This window comes from Rhamphochromis longiceps, linkage group LG7 (genome assembly GCF_057381845.1).
Source record: "Rhamphochromis longiceps isolate RC_006_pf linkage group LG7, R_longiceps_female_GT1.1, whole genome shotgun sequence".
Classification (NCBI taxonomy): domain Eukaryota; kingdom Metazoa; phylum Chordata; class Actinopteri; order Cichliformes; family Cichlidae; genus Rhamphochromis; species Rhamphochromis longiceps.
In genome coordinates, this window is record NC_140563.1 from 21,732,211 (window position 1) to 21,738,860 (window position 6,650).

The following is a 6,650-nucleotide window of genomic DNA, read 5'->3' on the forward strand; positions in this document are numbered from 1 at the left end:
CTGATGTTATAGCTTATCAGCTGCTCATCTGGCAGTAGGTCGGTCCATGTTTGTGATTGGTTATGTGCCGCCAATGTAACACACTAGTAGCTAGACCGGAAGATCCTGGATTGATGTATCAAGTTTATGAAGACCTTTATGTGAGTGCTTAGCCATGTTAACCCTAAGATCAGCAGTCAGGCTAAGTGGTGAAGAAATGATTCTGGGTACGCTGAACTTGCTTCATAGTTCAGCTCACAGCATTAGGCAAGAAGGTCTGATAAACCTGTTTGTAGCAGAATGCATATTATGAGTTTGCTGTCCAAAGATGGCTGGAAGCTAGTGGGAGTTTCTCTTCCAAGAAGCAGGGTTTACAAGTGAAAATGTTCTTTAAAAGGCCAAACTTTTCCTTGGGCACTGCTTGTTCTCTTCAACTGCGGGCCCAGCCACAAACGTCATAGAAACCTCTGCGGCGGAGAGATGTAAATAAAGCTGAGATCAAGTTCAAAATAACAGCCGAAGCACGTTCACATAGATAAGGAAAGCCAAACATGCAGTGTACAACTCAGAGGGGAAGCAGTTCAACAACACAAGTATAAATATACAATACTAGCAGCGGCGTGGGAAAGGTCAGTGTGGGAACTGGGGCTTATTTTTTGTCAATGAGTTTTAGAAATCCTGGCTCTGACTCCGGGACAACAGACTTTTGGGTTCCCACCCAGACCTATATACGAGCAGCAGTGTCACATTAATTTCTTCATTGTTCTCCAGTTTCCCCTCCGGTTTCTCTTCCCCTGCTTTGCAGCCTGCAGAGTCTGTCAGAGTTTTCTTCGGGACGTGGCCCAGCCTGTGGTGACATGCTGGTTCCCACGATCTCCTGCCCTTCCTCCAGAGTCACTACTTGCTCACTGCTCCGGACAGGAAAACAGGGCAACAAGGCCACTGAGAGTGCGTGCTAATTTAAGCAACTCTGCTGGCTCTCCATTGTCTTACATGAGAATTACGTGAAAGACTGTGAGCTGGTGCCTTCTCTGTAACTAAGAGTACATATAAGTTATGAGCGTGTACTAAGCTCGTGCGACACAAATGTCCCTACAAGGACAGAAATATGGAAAAATAGTGGGAATATTTCCAGAGGAGGTTAACTCAAGGTCTCATTTTTCCATAATCTCTGCTCATATTTACAATGTAGTGACCAGCAGTGCTAATCCAATGGTGGGCTACTTAGGTTGCAATTGAAATATCTCAACAGATTTTCATGCTGCACATCTTTCTCGTAGTTTCAAGGTCTGTAGGACTAAACCAGCTCAGTGTAGACGACACTAACTCAAAAGCCCAGAAGACCGAGAGCTTGGTGGGTTTTTGAGCCGAGTGGGTGAGGGAGCATTATAAAACATGATGTGTAGAACTTGTGTGTGTGTGTGTGTGTGTGTGTGTGTGTGTGTGTGTGTGTGTGTGTGTGTGTGTGTGTGTGTGTGTGTGTGTACATGGATGGCAATTTGATATGTTTCTCAGTGACTGAAGCTGGAGTTGCTTTATCAGAAGCTGGATATGAATATTTGATTCAAAATACAGAGCCATACTTGTAGTTTTCATGTAAAATTGGTCTACCAATCTGTAGACAAATATTTCATATAATGGCACCAGTTCAGAAGTAAACCACTACATCAAGAAGACCACCAGCCTGACCCCCTGCTGATACCCCGACATAATCCCCAGATTTCCTACACACTGCCACCATGATACATCCATCCATTTGCCTGACTGCTGGTGACTGGATGCTATTGCAGCTGTCACAGACTGAGACAGGGGTTGCATGTTCTACAGGTCATAAATCTGTTGCAGAGCTACAGCAAATACATCAGAGTTGATATAACACAATTATTCAAAGATGCTTCTCCAACAGGGATCCCGGTAAATGAAATCTAGTTGGGGCAATACAGGGTTAATGTCTTCCATTGGACCCTTACATGGGCGTAATGATTCAACTTATGCTACACTAATGTTAAAACGTAAGAACAGAACAGAGACAAAATAACATAACATTTATCCTCTAAAATGTTTACATAGTTAAGTTAGTAAAATACATTGTATGTACATTCTATAACATGACATCATCAAACGAATTCAGCATAGGCTTTGTGGCAGTTGGCTTCAGCAAACCTAAAACCTCAGTCAGAGATAATGGGCAACATGACAGCGGGGGTTTTCCATCTCAACACGGATCTTCTTGTTGAGCGTCTCTCATTTGCTTAAAAGAGCGAACGTAAGTGTTTGTATACTAATGTAATATTTACTGGCCCACAAAACAGAAATGAGGACTATTTCACTAAAAGTCTTCTCAGCCCTTTCAGGTTATGCTCTGTGGTGTACATACTTGTCTGTAGCACTGATGGCATTCATGTTAGGGTTGGGTTAGCGAGTTAGAGGTTTAGAGTTAGCATCCTGTATAAGACTACCAAACATGCCATATAAATACAACAGCTTGGCCTCACAAGAAGAAGAATTTTATGTTATGTTATCCCTATATCCTCTTTCATTTTAATTACAAGAAAGGGTAGTACAAATTTAAAGCTTAAATCTTCAATAGCTTCTGAGATATTCATATTCAAACATTGAATTCATTTGGTCTGAAACTAGTTGGACAGATCATTTTCCAATATCTCTTGATGTGTTCCATATATGAAGCAAAAAAATTCACAGCAATCATGTGTGCAAACAATAAAATTTATGGGCAAATCAGAGATGGTTGAGCAGAAAATTGGCTGATTTGAGATCCACTGGTTATCACCTTCCCCTTAAGTATAAATGCCATAGATTTATGAAGAAAAGGTTCAAAAATTATGATGGCAAAAGCTAACACTGGTTTGCAGTATTTCAGTTTATCGGTATCTGCACAGATATTCACATCAGCATCAGCTGCGACTAACTAATGCTTATAGAAGGAACAGGATAAAAACATGTTTTCACTTCCATTTTCTCCTGCCTGTTTGGCTGGAGCATGCCCAAAAGAAGAAGATATAAAATTTTGTTGGCAATCTGGATCACTGTATTTCTTTTCTGAAGTGGGGTGGACCAGTTAAATAAACAAACAAACAAACAAACAAACACAACTTCATAATAATCTACCTTTCTTTTAATGTAAAAAAGTCAGTAAACATTGTTTTTCAGTGATCCATCCATTTATAACACAGAGATTTCAGCAGTAAGTCTTATTACATTATTGCATTATCTATAGGAGTAGCTCTACAAAAGCAAAAAGTCGTTACAATGAGAGTTTTGGGAATTCAACAAATAAGGTGTTTTACTTTTTAAGGTGGAAACAGTTTTATGCCAGTCATGCGTCCTATGAAATTAAGATTTGTTAGTGCCCTATGGGTCAGCAATTGGTGACAGCAGTGAGGAAGAAACCTTGCAGCAGGACCAGGCTCTGAGAGAGGCAAGTAAAACTCAAGAGAGGTTATACAGCTACAAAAAGTAAAGTCAAACTTTTATCACTGTATTTTTTTTAAATTATTATTATAATTTTAAAGTTCCTGGGGCCTTAAAACACATTTTTATATAATCTTCATCAGCTTCATCTCAACCTCATGATTAAAAAGTAAGTACAATCACAAAGGACGAAGTCTCCAACTTTTCTTAAAGAGTGTTCTTAATGCTCTATATCCTCAGTCCAGCATGCTCAGCTAATTAAAGTTGCACCCCCACCTCCTGGCCTGAATTCTGACGACACGATAAAATGATAAAGCTGTGACGGGAGGGACGTCATCAAGTGTTCTTCCAGAAACAATAAAAGTTCTGCCGCATTCCTGCTCGTCTAATGGAGTTGGGTAATAGTAGTAGCACCGGGTTCATGGTGACAAGCTAACTGATGGAGTTATGTAAGCCTGTGAAATATTAATCAAACTGTAGTTCTGCAGGCAGTAGCTCTAGTGCCAGATTTTCACATCTGGTTTGAAATAAGAGAAAAACTGAAAGTAAGTGCTTGGATCTTAATGTAATATTTATAGGCTCAAAAAACAGAAATAAGGACTAAAACTTGGTATCTTTGCACTAAAAGTCTTCTCAGCCCTTCCAGGTCATGCTCTGTGGTGTGGGTACATGGGTGAGTGGAAATGGGGCAGCAGGACTTGCGTAATAAATCTCATAGCTGAGGGGCGAGATGGGCTTCTTTTAGAAAGAGCCGCTTGCTTGGCACTTCAGGCAACGGAATACACAGTCGATATGGAGCCCGCTGAGAGATTACCCACTTACACAGTTCCTGCAGACTGCGTCATCTGTCCCGAGAGGCCCGTGATCCTGTAGTCCAGATACTGCCTACATCATTTGAGGAACAAACAAATTAAAGGAAAAAATGAAGGTTGGTGATGTTCTGCTGGCCATTTTGATATTTAAAATTCATTTTGCGGCCTTATTTTATGTATTTAAAAAAGCAAGTCAAACTAAAACTCATTTTAACTTGTTAAGAATAAGTCAATAAGTCAATAAGTCAAGAAATAAGATTTTCCCAGATTTTTTTGTCAGGGTTTGAATTTGCAACCGTAATGAGTTGAATTGCAACAGAATCAAAAGTGCTCACCCTTTGCGTAGTAGTACTCTGTCTTCACTGCGTCAACCTCAGCTAGCAACACTACTTAATGGAGTCTACTAATCATAAATGTCAACATATTTCTGGCTCCCATTGAAAATGTGTAGAAATAAAGTATTTTTTGTGGATTAAAACCTAATTGCACAATAAAATTATATTTTATAAATATAGCATGCTATATATCCAAAGACATTTATAAAGGAATTTTATATATATATATATACATATAATTCACTTATAAATAGAATATATATTCATTTCAGTTCCATGTTCTTTTCAGCTTCTGGATTAACTCTTTGCAAGTGAATGAACTATTGGACTTGCTATTGGATTAGCTTCTACATTATTTAGCCATGTGGTCCAATGTAAGGAGATCCGTAATTGGTTAAGAGAGAAGAGAAACACCCCGGCAGCCACAGACTTGCACTGCTTAGGAGACCTTTTTAAAAACATGCTTGTGCTGCATAAGGATTCACTTTTTTAAGCTATATGAAGACTATCAAGGGATACTGTATATTTTTCATATAAACGTGGTATATGTCCCCAGTGCTCTGACTATGTACTGTACCTGTGGACTCATGTATGTAGCCCATGTTAGCTTGTGAAAATATTACATCCCAGCAGTGCTAACTAGCTAACTAGCTACCGTGTCTTGCATGCTAATGGCAAACCTAAAGCAGGTCAAGCTGTTCGAACCAGCACCAAGTCCTGTTACCTGTTAGATTAATTCCCACCTCTTGCAGTCCCACTGTCAAAATATTCATAGGCAACATGCTGATTTCCTCTGTTTGAAGACACCTACTGTTTAGTTCTGCTGGAAACAATTAGCAAAATTTGTTTGACAAAACAATGCAATTACTTTGATTCTGTCAGTAAGTTAGAGTCACTTTGAGTAACAAAGGAACCTGTCCAATCTGCTTATAACTCTTACTATTAACGTTCAACCTGACTTATATTTTTTCCTTATTTGAAGACAAATAAATTAAAAAATATTATTTTAAATATCCTTTAAACAATTGGCAGAAATTGTTCCGCAAAATTATGACATCAATTCTATCCTGTCAGTATGTTAGAGAAACAAAGACTAACAAAAGAACCTGTCCCATCTCCTTGTAACCGATTAGTGCTGTGGCGCACTAGCTGTCATTAATTGATGAGGTGAGATTACACGTGTCTGGAGATCAGATCAGCTGCAGGTCACACTGACAGCCCTAGCTGGAAACAGTGACACACTCGTGGAGGTCTGCATTACATGGAGACAATCAGCTTATAAAGGCTCTGAGTATGAATGCAAAGGAGGAAGAGTGAGGCTCTCAGCAACACAAAGCACATGATGATCAGTTCTGTCACATAAAGGTAACGTCCTGAGCAAACCTGAGCAGTGGGATCAGTTCCTTTTGGCATTAATTTGATGACAGATTTGTCATAATTTGAAACTAGTAATCCATCCATTGTTTTCATCTTATTCAAAGTAGGGTTAATGTGTGGGTGGACTGGTAAGAGTATTCTATATTGGCCTCTGACTAACACTCTATCCCCTCCAGCTGGATCCGGAGGTCCTCCAATGAAGATGGAGAGATATAATCTCTCCATATAATGGGTTGGTTTTCCAGCATGACAATGGCCCCAAACATACCACAAATTCAATAAAGGAGTGACTAAAGAAGAAGCACATTAAGGTTGGGTTGGCCTAGCCCATCTCCAGACCTCTGTCCTATAGAAAAACTGTGAAGGGAGACGAGGCTTATAGTTGCCAAGTGGAAGCCAAGAAGCCTAAAGGATTCAGAGAGTTTCTGTAAAGAGGAATCATTCAAAATTCCTCCTGAGATGTGTGCAAACCGGGTGAGCAACTACAAGAAACATCTCATTGCTGTGCTGGCCAAAAAGGATTTCTCTACCAAGTACTGAATCACGTTTTGATATTCTGTCTCTCTCCATTAAAATTAAGCTGTCATAAGATGGATTGGTAAATTGAGAGCTCCACCATTTGGCTCACCCTTGCTTGATCACAACAGTATGGCACAACACGCACATTAATTCAATTCAATTCAATTTCAATTCAATTCAATTTTATTTATATAGC